The sequence below is a fragment of the Macaca nemestrina genome, chromosome 5 (assembly GCF_043159975.1).
Source record: "Macaca nemestrina isolate mMacNem1 chromosome 5, mMacNem.hap1, whole genome shotgun sequence".
NCBI classification, from domain to species: Eukaryota; Metazoa; Chordata; class Mammalia; order Primates; family Cercopithecidae; genus Macaca; species Macaca nemestrina.
The window spans coordinates 100,388,492-100,406,470 of NC_092129.1; the positions used below are offsets into that span (position 1 = coordinate 100,388,492).

The 17,979-nt window shown below is 41.7% G+C and overlaps 1 pseudogene; it reads right to left on the reverse strand.

Moving 5' to 3' along the window:
- Window positions 1-15,284: 15,284 nt before the first annotated feature.
- Window positions 15,285-17,013, reverse strand: LOC105496123 (keratin, type II cytoskeletal 8 pseudogene; annotated as a pseudogene).
- Between the last annotated feature and the right edge of the window lie 966 nt (window positions 17,014-17,979).

A 17,979-nucleotide genomic window follows, 5' to 3' on the forward strand; every position in this document is an offset into this window, starting at 1 on the left:
AAAGGAAAGTAAATCGAAGGCTTAAGAAAAAGGTCAATCTGTTGGCAACAGCTCTTATAGAAAGAGAGATTAGCAATGTGAGAGAACACAGCGGACACAGACGTAGATGTGGAAGAATTCAAGTTAGGCAAGGATTCAAGAGCCGGACAAGTCTAGAAAGAGATTAATGTGTGAGATGCAAAAAGAAAGGACACGGGAAGGATGAATGTTCAGAAGGCAATGGCCAAGGCTGCAAGACAAAGAGGCCATCGGCCAAGGGCTGCCGCACCTTGGAGGAACCAAATACTGATCTGATCAGGCTGGCAGGAGCTGAAGAATGTAAGGACTTGGGTAGACTGGGCACCTTCTCATTAGGCTTCCAGGAGCCCATGGTCACATTAGAAGTTAAAGGCAGCAGGATTCTGACATATCTGGATTGCAATTTCTCACTGATGGCTAAGTCACTAGATGGAGTTACAAAGGGAGGAGAAAAAGAACCCCTCCTCTGGGAAACTGAACAGGAGAAGGAGCCATGCCTTGTGAAAACTTGATTATAGACTTTACAGAACTTCCCTGTGCCGGCTATCAGTACCTGCTAGTGCTTGATTGCACCTTTTCAGGGTAGGTTGAAGCTTTCCCCATCGGGACAGAAAAAGTATGAGAAGCGACTGAAGTACTGCTAAAAGACATTATCCCCAGGTTTGGACTGCCTCTAACTTTACAGTCAGACAATAGGCCAGCATTTGTAGCTGAAATAGTGCAAAATTTAACAAGACTGTTAAAAATAAAATGAAAGTTACATACAGTCTGTCAGCCGCAAAGTTCAGGAAAACGTCAAACGCATGAACCAGACACTCAAGCAGCTACTGAAGAAATATTGCCAGGAAATTCATTAGAGATAGAATCAGGTTTTTGCCTATGGTCCTCCTCCGAGTCAGGTGCACCCCCACCAAACAAACTGGGTATTTGCCCTATAAGATTGTGTTCAGTCAGCCACCCCCAAATCATAGGTCGAATTAAAGGTGACCTCCAAGAACTAGGGGAATTAACCTTAAGAAAGCAAATGCAGGCTTTAGGAATAGCTATACAAAGTGTTCATAATTAGGTACATGAAAATGCCTATAAGCCTCACACCCCTTTAAATCTGGTGACTCTGTTTAGGTTAAAAAGTAGAATCTAATTTCTCCAGGATCCATATAGGGTGAGCCCTATATTGTAACCTTGTCCACTCCCACTGCTGTTAAAGTTGCAGGTGTTGTGTCTTGGATCCACCACAGTCAGCTAAAACCAGCAGCTCAGGACAAGTGAACCAGCTAGCAGAACCCAGATCAGCCAATCCAGCTGATCCCAAGATGAGACCAAATTGTTGCTGAGGGCAACAGCCCTGCTCTGGTCACTCCGGAGGCTGACTAGTCTATACACAACTGAAACTTGAAGAAACAACAAGCCCTGCTCTAGTCACATACCAGAAGCTGACTAGTCTATGCACGGCCAAAGCTTAAGGACTCATCAAGCAAGTAATATAGTTAGAAATCTTAGGACTAGTGGTTTTCCTGTATATTAACTGTTTTATTATTGTTTTGTCATTATGCTCAACCCTTTTCCCAGATAAGGACCTCTTTTGTCCTTGCTGGATATGAATATAGTGTACATTGTTTTATTGTTGTTACCACCCTTAACCATGCTAGAAGGAACACCTATAGAGGGGTATCTCCACTGTACACATACTACTTGGTCAAGGAACAGGATAACTAGAACCCTATTGTACTATACTTATTATGAGTGTACAAGGATTCACTTAGGAGCTTGTACTTATAATCAGACCACCTATTCAATTTGTGACCCAGGAAATGGCCAGCCTTATATATGCTATGACCCTAATTCTCCACCTGGGACTTAGTTTGAGATTCATACCAAGTCAAAAGGAGGAAGTCTTATAAGTCAAACCCAAGCCTCTCTTTCCAGAGGGGGTGCTATATCCATATACTTTGATATTTGTCAGTTAACATCCATGAACCCAACCTATTTCACAGTCTCTGGTCCTACAAGGTACCATACAAACTGCCAGTACAAAATTGTATGTGCACTCCCTGTTTATTCTTCCAACGCCTGCTTACCAGAACTGCACAACGCAGTTCACTGACACACCATCACCAAAGCCAAAGCCAATCTTGCTCATCAAAGTACCAGCAAAACTGGATTGTAAGACAAGCACTTGCAATCCTGTAAATCTTACCATCTTAAAGCCAGATCTACCTATATGGACTACAGGTTACTTCTTGGCTTTACAAAGCTACGGTCGAAAAGCTAAAATAACTTTGTATATTCTAAAGAGGACTCGAACCAAGCAGTCAGCCCAGCAACAATTCCGAGTCTTTAAGTCATTCTTTGAGCATATAAACCAGAAGTTACCAGAGCCTCCTCCTTTAGCCAAAAACCTATTTGCTCAGCTGCCTGAAAACATTGCTGGCAGCCTGGGAATTTCCTCATGTTATGTTTGTGGAAGTACTAACATAGGAGACCAATGACCTTGGGAAGCAAAAAAGTTAATGTCTCAAGATAACTTTACTCTAACTGACTCTTTCCCCAAATAGATGCCCACAAGTTAAGCGTCTGGCTCTTAAAAACTTCTATTATTAGGAGATACTGTGTTGCTCACTGGGGAAAGGCTTTTACAGACCCAATAGGAGAACTAAACTGCTTAGGACAGCAGTATTATAATGAAACATTAAGGAAAACTTTGTGGCAGGGCAGAGATGACTACAAAGTACCTCATCCAAATCCATTCTCCTGTTTCTCTTCTCTAAACCACACTTGGTATCAACTTTAAGCTCCAAATACTTGGCAAGTACCCCCCAGTCTTTATTGGATCTGTGGGCTATGGGCATATAGACAGTTGCCAATTAAATGGGCAGGTGCCTGTGTGCTTAGAACAATTAGACCATCTTTCTTCCTACTCCCACTGCAACAGAGAAAAACTTTAGGGTATCCTGTGTATGATGAACTTAGAAGAAGAAACAAAAGAGATGCAGACATGAAGAGAGATATAAAAATAGGAGATTAAAAAGACACAGATGAGCTCCCTGAAAAAATAATTCAATACTATGGGCCAGCTACCTGGGCACAAGTTGGGTCATAGGGATACCGCGCTCCTATTTACATGCTTCACCACATCATAAGGTTGCAGGCAGTACTTGAAATCATCACTAATGAAACAGCAAATGCATTAGATTTACTGGCCCAGCAAACCACAAAAATGAGAAATTGTTATCTATCAGAACAGACTACCTCCTAGCCCAGGAAGGAGGAGTATGTGGAAAGTTCAGTCTCACTAATTGTTGTCTGGAAATCAATGACAATGGAAAAGCAATTATGGATATAACTGAAAGAATGAGAGAATTAGCCCATGTTCCAGTTCAAACCTGGAAAAGGTGGTCCCCAGATTCTCTCTTTGGAGGCCAGTTTTCATTTTTCAGAAGGTTCAATACTTTAATACTTCCTGGCCGTGCTAGGAAGTTGCCTAATACTCCATTGTCTCTTACCTCTCCTTGTTAGAAGCATTCAATCAACTATAGAGGCAATAGTAGCTAGGCAAACTACCTCTCAGCTAATGGCTCTGTGTAAATATCCACCTCTGTCTAAAGAAGAAAACTTGTCTCTTCAGGCAGGACTAAGTAATAGTGATGCCTTTTATTAAACTTCTTTTATAAAAGGCATCAAAGGGGGAAAAACTGAGGCAGAAATTTAAAATAATAATAATAAGTACTCCATTTATTCACTCCAGGAAAAGTAAAAGCTAAGGCCCAGAATGTGGCAAGGCAAAGGTTAAAAAGAAAAGAACAAGTTTTCCTCTGCCTAGCAGCTCACTTCAAGGACAGTTAGAAGAAAATGCTGTCCGAATAGCCAAGGCCAAAAAAATAGGCTGCAGACACACTCCTCCCTTCCAGAGTAAGGTTGAAAGAAAATAAAGAGAAAGACAGGTTCTTTTACTGTTACTCTTTTCCCAGGCTTCTTAAGCATGATTAGCATGATTGTGTTTCACAGATGTCTGTATTTAGCCAGTTCTTGTTTTTCTTTTAATGCAGCTACAAGGCTACAGGCTAGGTCACAAATTATGTTATGCTATACATTATGTGACCTATTACTGTATGATTAACTGTTTTTATTTTGCTTCTGCAATGCCGCTTATAAAAACCCAACTCTGTCTTCGTTCAGGGCTCAGCTTTTGGATGTGAATCCTCTGAGCTGGAGCGTACCTAAAATAAACAAATCCTCCTGTACTCTGTATTGGTCTCTCCATTCCTCAGTTTACTGCAACAGCTATGACCTGGGGGAAGGGTAAATGGGGAGTTATTGTTAAATAAATGCATTGTTTTAGTTTTGTAAGATGAAAAGCATTCTGGAAATGGATCATGGTGATGAAGGTTGTACAAAAATATGAATATACTTAATACCACTGAATGTACACTTAAAATGATTAACAAAATACATACTATGTAATACATATTTTACCACAATAAAAACTTGGAAACAGATGTGGCTGGCAAGATGGCTGAATAGGAACAGCTCTGGTCTGCAGCTCCCAGTGACATCAATGCAGAAAGCCAGTGATTTCTGCATTTCCAACTGAGGAACCCAGCTCATCTCATTGGGACTAGTTAGACAATGGGTGCAGCCCACAGAGGGTGAGCAGAAGCAGGGTGGGGTGTCGCCTCACCCAGGAATCACAAGGGGTCAGGGAACCCCCTCCCTTAGCCAAGGGAAGCTGTGAGGGACTATGCCATGAGGAATGGTACACTCTGGCCCAGATACTACAATTTTCCCATGATCTTCACAACCCACAGACCAGAAGATTCCCTCGAGTGCCTTTGTTGATGTTGATGCTATTCCACCAGGGCCCAGGGTTTCAAGTACAAAATTGGGTGGCCATATGAACAGACACCAAGCTAGCTGCAGGAGTTTTTTTTGTATCCCAGTAGCACCTAGAACACCAGTGAGACAGAACTGTTCACTCCCCTGGAAAGGGGGCTGAAGCCAGGGAGCCAAGTGGTCTAGCTAAGCGGATCCCAGCCTCATGGGATCCACTGGCTTGAAACTCCCACTGCCAGCACAGCAGTCTGAAGTTGACCTGGGATACTCAAGCTTGGCGTGGAGAGGGGCATCCACCATTAATGAGGCTTCACTAGAAATTTTTTCCTCTCACAGTGTAAACAAAGACTCCCGGAAGTTCTAACTGGGCAGAGCCCACCGCAGCTTGGCAAAGATGCTGTAGCCAGACTGCCTCTCTAGATTGCTCGTCTCTGGGCAGGGCATCTCTGAAAAAAATGGCGGCAGCCCCAGTCAAAGGCTTATAGATCAAACTCCCATCTCTCTGGGAATGAACACCTTGGGGAAAGGGTGAATGTGGGTGCAGCTTCAGCAGACTTAAATGTCCCTACCTGCTGGCTCTGAAGAGAACCGTGGAGCTCTCAGCACAGTCCTCAAGCTCTGCCAGGGGACGGACTGCCTCCTCAAGTAGGTCCCTGACCTCTCTGCTTCCTGACTGGGAAACACCTCCAAAGAGGGGTAGACAGACACCTCATACAGGAGAGCTCCAGCTGGCATCTGGCGGTTGCCCCTCCAGGTACAAAGCTTTCAGAGGAAAAAATGGTCAGAAAGCTTTGCTGTTCTGTAGCCTCTGCTGGTTATATCCAGGCAAACAGGATCTGGAGTGGACCTCCAGCAAACTACAGCAGACATGCAGCAGAGGGGCCTGACTGTTAGAAGAAAAACTAAAAAACAGAAAAGGATAGCATCAACATCAACAAAGAGGATGCCCACACAGAAACCCCATCCAAAAGTCAGCAACATCAAAGACCAAAGGTAGATAAATCCACGAAGATGAGGAAAACCCAGCGCAAAAGGACTGAAATTTTCAAAAATCAGATTGCCTCTTCTCTTCCAAAGGATCACAACTCCTCGCCAACAAGGAAACAAAACTGGACAGGGAACGAGTTTGATGAATTGAAAAAAAAGTAGGCTTCAGAAGGTGGGAAATAACAAATTCTTCCAAGTTAAAGAAGCATATTCTAACCCAATGCAAGGAAGCTGAAAACCTTGGAAAAGGTTACAGGAATTGCTAACTGGAACACCCACTTTACAGACTAACATAAATGACCTGATGGAAACGAAAAACACAGCATGAGAACTTCGTGAAGCATACACAAGTATCAATAGCTGAATCAATCAAGCAAAAAAAAAAAAACATGATATCAGAGATTGAAGATCAACTTAAGGAAATAAAGCATGAAGACAAGACTGGGGAAAAAAGAATAAAAAGGAACGAACAAAGCCTCCAAGAAATATGGAATGATGTGACAAGACTAAACCTACATTTGATTGGTGTACCTGAAAGTGACGGAAAGAAGGAAACCAAGTTGGAAAGCACTCTTCAAGGTATTATCCAGGAGAACTTCCCCAACCTAGCAAGGCAGGCCAACATTCAAATTCAGGAAATACAGAGAACACCACAAAGATACTCCTCAAGACGAGCAACCCCAAGACACATAATCATCAGATTCACAAAGGTTGAAATGAAGAAAATAATGTTAAGGGCAGCCAGAGAGAAAGGTTGGGTTACCCACAAAGGGAAGCCCATCAAACTTAACAGGGGATCTCTGCAGAAATGCTACAAGCCAGAACACAGTGGGGGCCAATATTCAATATCTTTAAAGAAAAGAATTTTCAAGCCAGAATTTCATGTCCAGACAAGCAAAGCTTCATAAGTGAAGGAGAAATAAAATCCTTTACAGATAAGCAAATGCTGAGAGATTTTGTCACAACCAGGCCTGCCATACAAGAGCTCCTGAAGGAAGCACTAAAAGAAAAACAGGTACCAGCCCCTGGTAAACATATCAAATTGTAAAGACCATCGACACTATGAAGAAACTGCATTAACTAACAGGCAAAATAACCAGCTAGCATCATAATGACAGAATCAAATTCACATATAACAATATTAACCTTAAATGTAAATGTGCTAAGTGCCTCAACTAAAAGACACAGACTGGAAAATTGGATAAAGAGTCAAGACCCATCAGTCCTGTATTCAGGACGCCCATTTCACGTGCAAAGACACACATAGGCTCAAAATAAAGAAATGGAGGAGTATTTACCAAGCAAATAAAAAGCAAAAAAAAGCAGGGGTTACAATCCTAGTCTCTGATAAAAACAGACTTTAAACCAACAAAGATCAAAAAAGACAAAGAAGGGCATTACATAATGGTAGAGGGACCAATCCAACAAGAAGAGCTAACTATTCTAAAAATATGTGCACCCAATGCAGGAGCACCCAGATTCATAAAGCAAGTTCTTAGAGACCTACAAAGAGATTTAAACACTCACACAATAATGGTGAAAGACTTTAACACCCCACTGTCTATATTAGACATATCAAAAAGACAGAAAATTAACAAGGATATACAGGACTTGAACTCAGCTCTGGACCAAGCAGACCTAATAGAAATCTACAGAACTCTCCAACCGAATTCAACAGAATATGCATTCTTCTCAGCACCACATCGCACTTATTCTAAAATTGACCACTTAATAAAAAGGAAACAACTCCTCAGCAAATGCAAAAGAATGGAAATCATAGCAGTCTCTCAGATAACAATGCAATCAAATTAGAAGTCAGGATTAAGAAACTCACTCAAAACTGCACACCTACATGGAAACTGAACAACCTGCTCCTGAATGACCACCAGGTAAATAATGAAATTAAGGCAGAAATAAATAAGTTCTTTAAAACCAATGAGAACACAGACAAAATGTACCAGAATCTCTGGGACACAGCTAAAGCAGTGTGTAGAGTAAAATTTACAGCACTAAATGCCCACAAAAGAAAGCAGGAAAGATCTAAAATTGACACCCTAACATCACAATTAAAAGAACTAGAGAAACAAGAGCAAACAAATTCAAAAGCTAGCAGAAGACAAGAAATATCTAAGATCAGAGCAGAAATGAAGGAGATAGAGACACAAAAAACCCTTCAAAAAAATCAATGAACCCAGGTGCTGGTTTTTTGAAAAGATCAACAAAATAGATAGACCACAAGTCAAACTAATAAAAAAGAAAAGAGAGAAGAATCAAAGAGACACACTAAAAAATGATAAAGGATATCACCACTGATCCCACAGAAACACAAATTATTATCAGAGAATACCATAAACACCTCTAAGCATCTACACTAGAAAATTTAAAAGAAATGGATAAATTCCTGGACACATATACCCTACCAAGACTAAACCAGAAAGAAGTCAAATTCCTGAATAGACCACTAAAAAATTCTGACATTGAAGAAGTTAATTAATATCCTACCAATCAAAAAAGCCCAGTACCAGATGGATTCACAGCTGAATTCTACCAGCAGTACAAAGAGGCGCTGGTACCATTCCTCCTGAAACTATTCCAACCCACGGAAAAACAAGAACTCCTCCCTAACTCATTTTATGAGGCCAGCGTCATTCTGATACCAAAATCTGGCAGAGACACAAAAAACAAAGAAAAGTTCAGGCCAATATCCCTGATGAACATCAATGCGAAAATCCTCAATAAAATACTGGCAAACCATATCCAGCAGCACATCAAAAAGCTTATCCACCATGATCAAGTCAGCTTCATCCCTGGGATGCAAGCCTGGTTCAGCATACACAAATCAATAAATGTAATCCATCACATAAACAGAACGAATTACAAAAACTACCTGATTATCTCAAGAGATGCAGAAAAGGCCTTCAATTAAATTTAACACCTCTTCATGCTAAAAACTCTCAATAAACAAGGTATTGATGGAACATATCTCAAAATAATAAGAGTTATTTATAACAAACCCACAGCCAATATCATACTGAATGGACAAAAACTGGAAGCATTCCCTTTGAAAACCAGCACAACACAAGGATGCCCTCCCTCAACACTCCTATTCAACATAGTATTGGAAGTTCTAGCCAAAGCAAACAGGCAAGAGGAAGAAATAAAGAGTATTCAAATAGAGAGGAAGTCAAATTGTCTGTGTTTACAGATGACATGATTGTACATTTTGAAAACCCCATCATCTCAGCCCAAAATCTCCTTAAGCTGATAAGTAATTTCAGCGGTCTCAGGATACAAAAATCAATGTGCAAAAATTACAAGCCTTCCTATACACCAGTAATAGACAGCCAAATCATAAGTGAACTCCCATTCAAAATCGTGGCAAAGAGAATAAAATACCTAGGAATACAACTTACAAGGGATGTGAAGGACCTCTTCAAGTATAACTATAAACCACCTCTCAAGGAAATAAGAGAGGACACAAACAAATGGAAAAGCATTCCATGCTCATGGATAGGAAGAATCAATATCATAAAAACGACCATGCTGTCCAAAGTAATTTATAGATTCAATGCTATCCCTATCAAGCTACCATTGACTTTCTTCACAGAATTAGAAGAAATTACTTTAAAGTTCATATGGAACCAAAAAAGAGCCCACATAGCCAATACAATCCTAAGCAAAAAGAACAAAGCTGGAGGCATCATGCTACCTGACTTCAAACTATACTACAAGGTTATGGTAACCAAAACGGCATAGTACTGGTACTAAAACAGATATATAGACCAATGGAACAGAATAGATACCTCAGAAATAATAACACACAACTAAAAGCATCTGATCTTTGACAAACATGACAAAAACAAGCAATGGGGAAATGATTCCCTGTTTAATAAATGGTGCTAGGAAAACTGGATAGCCATATGCAGGAAACTGAAACTGAACAACTTCTTTACACCTTATACAAAAATTAACTCAAGATGGATTAAAGATTTGAATGTAAGAACTAAAACCATAAAAACCCTACAAGAAACCTAGGCAATAACATTCAGGGCACAGGCATGGGCAAAGACTTCATGACTGAAACACCAAAAGCAATGTCAATAAAATCCAAAATTGACAAATAGGATCTAATTAAGTTAAAGGGCTTCTGCACAGCTAAAGAAACTATCATCAGAGTGAACAGACAACCTACAGAATGGGAGAAAATTTTTGCAATCTATCCATCTGACAAAGGGCTAATAGCCAGAATCTACAAAGAACTTAAACAAATTTGCAAGAAAATAACAAACAACCCCATTCAAAAAGTGGGCAAAGGATATGAGCTGTCACTTCTCAAAAGAACACATTTATACAGCCAACAAACATGAAAAAAAGCTCATCATCACTGGTCATTAGAGAAATGCAAATCAAAACCACAATGAGATCATTAAAAAGTCAAGGAACAACAGATGCTGGAGAGGATGTGGAGAAATAGGAACACTTTTACACTGTTGGTGGGAGTGTAAATTAGTTCACCATTGTGGAAGACAGTGTGCCAATTCCTCAAGGATGTAGAACTAGAAATACCATTTGACCCAGAAATCCCATTACTGAGTATATACCCAAAGGATTATAAATCATTCTACTGTAAAGACACATGCACACATAAGTTATTGCAGCACTATTTACAATAGCGAAGACCTGGAACCAACCCAAATTCCCATCAATGATAGACTGGATAAAGAAAATGTGGCACATATGCACCATGGAATACTATACAGCCATAAAAGAGCATGAGTTCATGTCCTTTGCAGGGACATGGATAAAGCTGGAACCCATCATTCTTGGCAAACTAACACAAGAACAGAAAACCAAACATCACATGTTCTCACTCATAAGTTGGAGTTGAACAATGAGAACACATGGACACACGGAAGGGAATATCACACACTGGGGCCTGTTGGGGGTTTGTGGGGTGGGGCACTAGGGGAGGGATAGCATTAGGAGAAATACCTAATGTAGACGATGGGTTGATGGATGCAGCAAACCACCGTGGTATGTGTATACCTACCTAACAAACCCACATGTCCTGCACATGAAAGAAAGAAAGAAAGAAAGAAAGAAAGAAAGAAAGAAAGAAAGAAAGAAGGAAGGAAGGAAGGAAGGAAGGAAGGAAGGAAGGAAGGAAGGAAGGAAAGGAAGGAAAGGAAGGAAAGGAAGGAAAGGAAGGAAAGGAAGGAAAGGAAGGAAAGGAAGGAAAGGAAGGAAAGGAAGGAAAGGAAGGAAAGGAAGGAAAGGAAGGAAAGGAAGGAAAGGAAGGAAAGGAAGGAAAGGAAGGAAAGGAAGGAAAGGAAGGAAAGGAAGGAAAGGAAGGAAAGGAAGGAAAGGAAGGAAAGGAAGGAAAGAAAGAAAGAAAGAAAGAAAGAAAGAAAGAAAGAAAGAAAGAAAGAAAGAAAGAAAGAAAGAAAGAAAGAAAGAAAGAAAGAAAGAAGGAAAGAAAGAAAGAAAGAAAGAAGAAAGAGGGAGGGAGGGAGGGAGGGAGGAAGGAAGGAAGGAAGGAAGGAAGGAAGGAAGGAAGGAAGGAAGGAAGGAAGGAAGGGAAGGAAGGAGAGAAAAGAAGAGAAAGGAAGAAAGAAAAGAACACAGCATTGCTTGTGGGATATCCTTGCCAAAAATACATAACCTGAATCTAATCATGAGACTCATCAGACCAATATCCCATATTGAGGGGGAATCTATGAAATAACTCTTGCATAACCTTCAAAACATGTAAAGGTCATGAAAGTCAAAGAAAAATTGAAGAACTGTTCCACATGACGGAGACTAAAATGATATGACAAGCAAATGCAAAGTGCAACTCTGAACCAGACTCTTTTGCTCTGAAAGGTATTTTGGAACAACTGACAAAACTTAAATAAAGTTTGAGAATTACATAGTGGTTGAATATTAATACAATTTTCTGATTTTGATGGTTGTATTGTGGTTATGTGCCCTTGTATGTAGAAAATATATCCTAAAGTATCCATGGGTGATGAAGCAGTAGATTGTAAACTTATTCTCAAATGGGTCAGAAGAAAAAGGGCATTTGAACTGTACTTGCAACTTTTCTGTAAGTTTGAGATGGTTTCAAAATAAACAAAGCAAAAATAAGCATAAAAAGAAAAAAATTAAAAACTTGGAGAAAAGATATGGCAGCTCTATACAATTTTTCATCTATTTATACCTTTTCACCTAAGCAAAACAATCTCCAAAATATACTACCATATTAAAATTTTGTTTAAAAGAAAGGTGCAGAACACTGGTTATCACATTCAATCAATAACTTTTTAAAAATGGAGAGAAATACATAGCTGCCCTTATATGCTTAGAACATCTCTAGAAAGATAAAAAACTGATATCAATGGTTACCTCATAGGAAGGGAACTGGTAGCTAGAACACGAAAATAGAAGGGAATATCACTCTTCATATAGAATCCCTTAGTATTGGCCGGGCGCGGTGGCTCACGCCTGTAATCCCAGCACTTTGGGAGGCCGAGGCGGGCGGATCACAAGGTCAGGAGATCGAGACCACGGTGAAACCCCGTCTCTACTAAAAATACAAAAAATTAGCCGGGCGCGGTTGTGGGCGCCTGTAGTCCCAGCTACTCGGGAGGCTGAGGCAGGAGAATGGCGTGAACCCGGGAGGCGGAGCTTGCAGTGAGCCGAGATCGCGCCACTGCACTCCAGCCTGGGCTGGGCGACAGAGCGAGACTCCGTCTCAAAAAAAAAAAAAAAAAAAAAAAAAAGAATCCCTTAGTATCTTTAGAATTATGTACAAATGTATATATTTCATTGCCAAAGTAATCCATTAATTACCATTTGTTTATTTATTTATTTATTTATTTTTGTTTTGTTTTGTTTTTTGAGACAGTCTTGCTCAGTGGCCCAGGCTGGAGTGCAGTGGCGTGATCTTGGCTCACTGCAAACTCTGCCTCCAGGGTTCACGCCATTCTCCTGCCTCAGCCTCCCAAGTAGCTGGGACTACAGGCACCCGCCACCATGCCCAGCTAATTTTTTTTTTTTTTTTTTTTTTTTTTTGTATTTTTAGTAGAGATGGGGTTTCACCATGTTAGCCAGGATGGTCTCGATCTCCTGACCTCATGATCCACCTGCCTCAGCCTCAGGAGAGTACCTTGACTCACCCAGTCCCTGAATCTAAGTTAGGAAGCAGAAGGGAGACTACAAGAGAAAACTGCACAGGAAATGTCACATGCCTTTTTGAGACCTAACCAGCTACTGTAAGATGTCATTCCTGATCCTAGCTCTTCACAAATTGCACATAGTCCTGGGATCCTGAAAGTCAGTGGTATCACTGTTAGCTGCTTTAAAAAAAAAAAAAAAAAAAAAAAAAAAAAAATCTCTGGAAGCATTTGCAGAACTGTGGCTTGAGTGGGAGTTGGGATCCCACAACAAGGTCTGAAAAGGGAACATGGTGTGGGCTCCAGCTACTGGTGCTGGAACCAGGCGCCTCACCCCCTGGGACCTGTGCAGGAGGACAGTCTCTGCATAGGCTTGGTTTTGGGGTGGGCAGCAGCTCATATGGTGCAAACTGCTGGGATTAACTGAATAGCTGTGTTGGCTGAGACAACCAGTATAAGGAAGGGAAATTCACCAGGACTAAGGCATGAGGGTGACACAAGTCCCACTTCTGCCAATCAAAGCTTTGGCTGCTGGGACCATGCCCTCCTCCCCATGCTAAGACCTCAGTACAGCAGCTATGGTCCCTCACCCAAGCATTTCATCAAGGCTGATGTATACACTCACTATTGGGGGGCCTAAGCCCAACATTGCCCACTGCATTGCCAAACCTTGCCATGCTCCTCACAAGACAGAGCATGGAATCCAGGCTTCTGGATGTTCTACAACACAATTTACCACCTGGGATGCCCAAGCACTTTTCCGGAGGAACAAAAATGAGCATAAACATTATACCAATACCACCACAGCTGGATCTTGCCTGAAAGTGCCATCTACCGGTCTGGAGGTCAGCTTATACAGTCCACTGCAATCACTGCTAACACAAATGCACAGCACTCAAGACTTTGAGGAACACATCACAATCACTGCTACTGCCATTGCCCGTGAACAGGCTGCTCAGAAGCCTACGGTTGATTTTTTGCTGTCCCATCCCATATACTGCTAACAACTGACATCAGAGAAAGTCACAAAGAGGCCCAATCACAGCCTGCCTGAATTGCAAACACACATGCCAGCGTATGCTACTCTAGGTAGTAAGGATAAACATGTTAGCCCAACACTCCTACTCCTAAAACCTGAAGATGGACACATCTAGCATTCCAGTCCCCAACAACTTTACCACAGCCCCACAAACAACTAAACTGTAATACATAAAGGAAAACACAGATTGGACTAACACAATTTATAGCCTAAGAAATCATACAGAATCTTCACCACTGTATGCACTCAGAAGCAAAATCAAAGGCTTCCACCAAAAAAATGGAAAAGCAGATTGCAGAAAGCACTGACCATGTCCCTATAGTCACAAGTTTAAGAAAACAGTCCCCTTCCCAAAAAGAAAGTAAATTCAAAAATAAGAAGAAGCTACTCTTGCTCCAAATGTACAAAAATCAATGTTAAAAAAAAAAAACAGGAAACATGCAAAAGCAAGGTGATATAACACCTTCAAAGAAACACAATAATTCTTCAGCACTATATCCTAACCCAAAAGAAATCCTCAGTATGCCACATAAAGAATTCAAAATATTTTTCTTTTTTTGTTAATAATTCAAAATATTGATTTTAAAGAAGTTCACTGAGATGCAAGACAAATATGAAAAACAAAGAACTCAGAAAATCAGTGCAGGAAGTGAACAAGAAATTTACCAAGGAGGCAGATTTTTTTTTAAAGAACCAAACAAAACCTGTGGAACTGAAAAACTCATTGAAGGAAATAGCAAATACATTATTTAAAAAGCTTTAATGATATAGGCTAGATCAAACAGAAAAAAATTTTTCAGAAGTTAAAGGTAGATCTTTTTTAAAAAAAACTTTTATTTTAGATTTAGGGATACATGTACAGGTTTGTCATATAAGTAAATCACATGTCATAGGCATTTGGTGTATGGATTATTTTGTCACCCAGGTAAGAGATATAGTACCCAATAGGTAGCTTTTTAAATCTTCACTCCCCTCCCACTCTTAACCCTCAAGTAGACCTGTGTCTTTTGTTCCTTTCTTCATGCCCATGTGTACTCAATATTTATCCCACTTATAAAAGTGAGAACATGCAGTATTTTGTTTTCTGTTCCTGTGTTACTTTGCTTAGGATAATGGCCTCCAGCTTTATCCATGTTGCTGCAAAGGACATGATTTTATTCCTTTTTGTAAATGCATAGTATTCTGTGGTATATATGTACCACATTTTCTTTTTTTTTTTTTTTTTTTTTTTTTTTTTTTTTTTTTTTTGGCAGCGCTAGCTGAGGTTTTATTTTGGACCAAAAAAAGAAGCAATTGAATTGTTTTATAGCTGGAGGCATGGGCAAGGGGAGTCCCCACGTAGTAAACTCCCCTGTGCGTGGGCTGAGGGCCCTCAGGTGGGTCTCCTGTTCCCAGTGGTACCCTACATAGCGGTCTCCCTCCCAGGCTCTGGGGCAGCACAGGAGGGGTAGGTTGGGAGGGGCTGCCGCAGCTGTTCACTTGGGCAGGAGGTCAGAGGACTCGGACACAAGCTTCCCATTGCGTGTCTTGATCTTCTTCACAACCATGGCCCTGGAGGAGCTGGTGCGTCTGAAGGAGCTGGAGCCCGCACCAGAGCCAAAGCTGGAGCCCAGGCCTTAGCTGAGGCCCGGGCTTGTGAGGCCCCCATAGGCGGAGCTCAGACCACCTGCATAGCCGCTGGTGGTCTTCATATGAAGACTCATGTTCTGCATCCCAGACTCCAGCCGGCTCTCTCCTCCCTCCAGCAGCTTCCTGTAGGTGGCGATCTCGATGTACAGGGCCAGCCTGACGTTCACCAGCTCCTGGTACTCACGCAGCTGCCGTGCCATGTCTTGCTTGGCCCGCTGCAGGGCGGCCTCCAGCTCGAACAACTTGGCGTTGGCATCCTTAATGGCCAGCTCTCCACGCTGCTCAGCATCTGCAATAGCCGCCTCCAGGGAAGCCCTCTGGCCTTTGAGGCCCTCAATCTCAGCCTGGAGCCGGCTGATGTTCCGGTTCATCTCGGAGATCTCAGTCTTGGTGCACCGCAGGTCATCCCCGTGCTTCGCAGCCAGGCTCTGCAGCTCCTCATACTTGATCTGGTACATGCTCTCAGCCTCAGCCCGGCTGCGGTTGGCGATCTCCTTGTACTGTGCCTTGACCTCAGCAATGATGCTGTCCATGTCCAGGGAGCGGCTGTTGTGCATGGACAGCACCACAGATGTGTCCCAGATCTGGGACTGCAGCTCCTGGATCTCCTCTTCATACAGCTGCCTGAGGAAGTTGATCTCATCAGTCAGCCCTTCCAGGCAAGACTCCATCTCTACCTTGTTCATGTAAGCTTCATCCACATCCTTCTTGATGAGGACAAATTCATTCTCCATCTCTGTATGCTTATTGATCTCATCCTCATACTTGTTCTTGAAGTTCTCCACCAGCCCGTGCATGTTGCCAAGCTCCGCCTCCAGCTTCAGCTTCTCCTGGCCCAGAGTCTCCAGCTGCCGCCTAAAGTTGTTGATGTAACTCTCGAACATGTTGTCCATGTTGCTCCGAGCCGCCTTCTGCTGCTGCAGGAGGCTCCACCTGGTCTCCAGCATCTTGTTCGGCTGCTCCAGGAACCGTACCTTGTCGATGAAGGAGGCAAACTTGTTGTTGAGGGTCTTGATCTGATCCTTCTCCTGGGTGCGCACGGCCTGGATGTTGGGGTCCACCTCCAGGTTAAGGGGGCTCAGCAGGCTCTGGTTGACCGTGACTGCAGTGATGCCACCCATGCCGCTGGCCCCACCATAGCCGCCGCCCAGGCCACCCCGAAAGCTGCTGCCTCCCACGCGGGAGAAGCTCGAGGAGCTGATGAGGGCACCGGGCCCACTCGTGTAGGAGCCGCTGCTGAAGGCCCGGGGGCCAGAGGTGGACACTTTGTAGGACTTCTGGGTCACCCTGATGGACATGGTGGATGCAGGAGTGGAGGCAGGTGGCCCGAACCAGGCAGAGATCCTAGAAGGAGCAGAGAATGTACCACATTTTCTTTATCCAGTCTACCATTGATGAGAATTTAGGTTGATTCAAAAAAAAAAAAAAAACAGATCTTTTGAAAAAAAATCAAGTGAGACAAAAAATAAAAAAGAGGAAGAAAGAATAAGCAAAGACTACCCAAGAAAAGAGGAGAGAAGACCCAAATAAACAAAACCAGAGACGAAAAAGGAGACATTACAATTGATACCTATGCCAAAACCAGACAAGGACACAACAGCAACAAAAAAAAAACTCCAGACCAATATCCCTGATAAATATAGATGCATAAATATTCAACAAAATACTAGCAAACTAAATCCAATAGCACATCAAGAAGATAATACACTACAATCAAGTGGGTTTTATATTATGGATGCAAGGATAGTTATACATATGCAAATAAACAAATGTAATACATCTCAATATGATCATCTCAATAGATGCATAAAAAGCATATGATAAAACTCAACATACATTTATAATAAATACCCTCAACAAACTAGGAATAGAATGAACATACCTCAAGATATTAAAGGCTATATATCACAAAACCACAGCTAACATCATACTGAAAGAGAGAAAGTTGAAGGCATTTTCTCTAAGAACTGGAACAAGACAAGGACACCCACTCTTACTCAACATAGTACTGGAAGTACTTAGATAAGCAATTAGGCAAAAGAAAGAAATAAAAGGCACCCAAATTGGAAATTAGGAAGTCAAATTATCCCTGTTCGCCGATGATATAATCTTTTTTTTTTTTTTTTTAATTATTATTATTATACTTTAAGTTGTAGGGTACATGTGCATAACGTGCAGGTTTGTTACATATGTATACTTGTGCCTTGTTGGTGTGCTGCACCCATCAACTCGTCATTTACATCAGGTATAACTCCCAATGCAATCCCTCCCCCCTCCCCCCTCCCCATGATAGGCCCCGGTGTGTGATGTTCCCCTTCC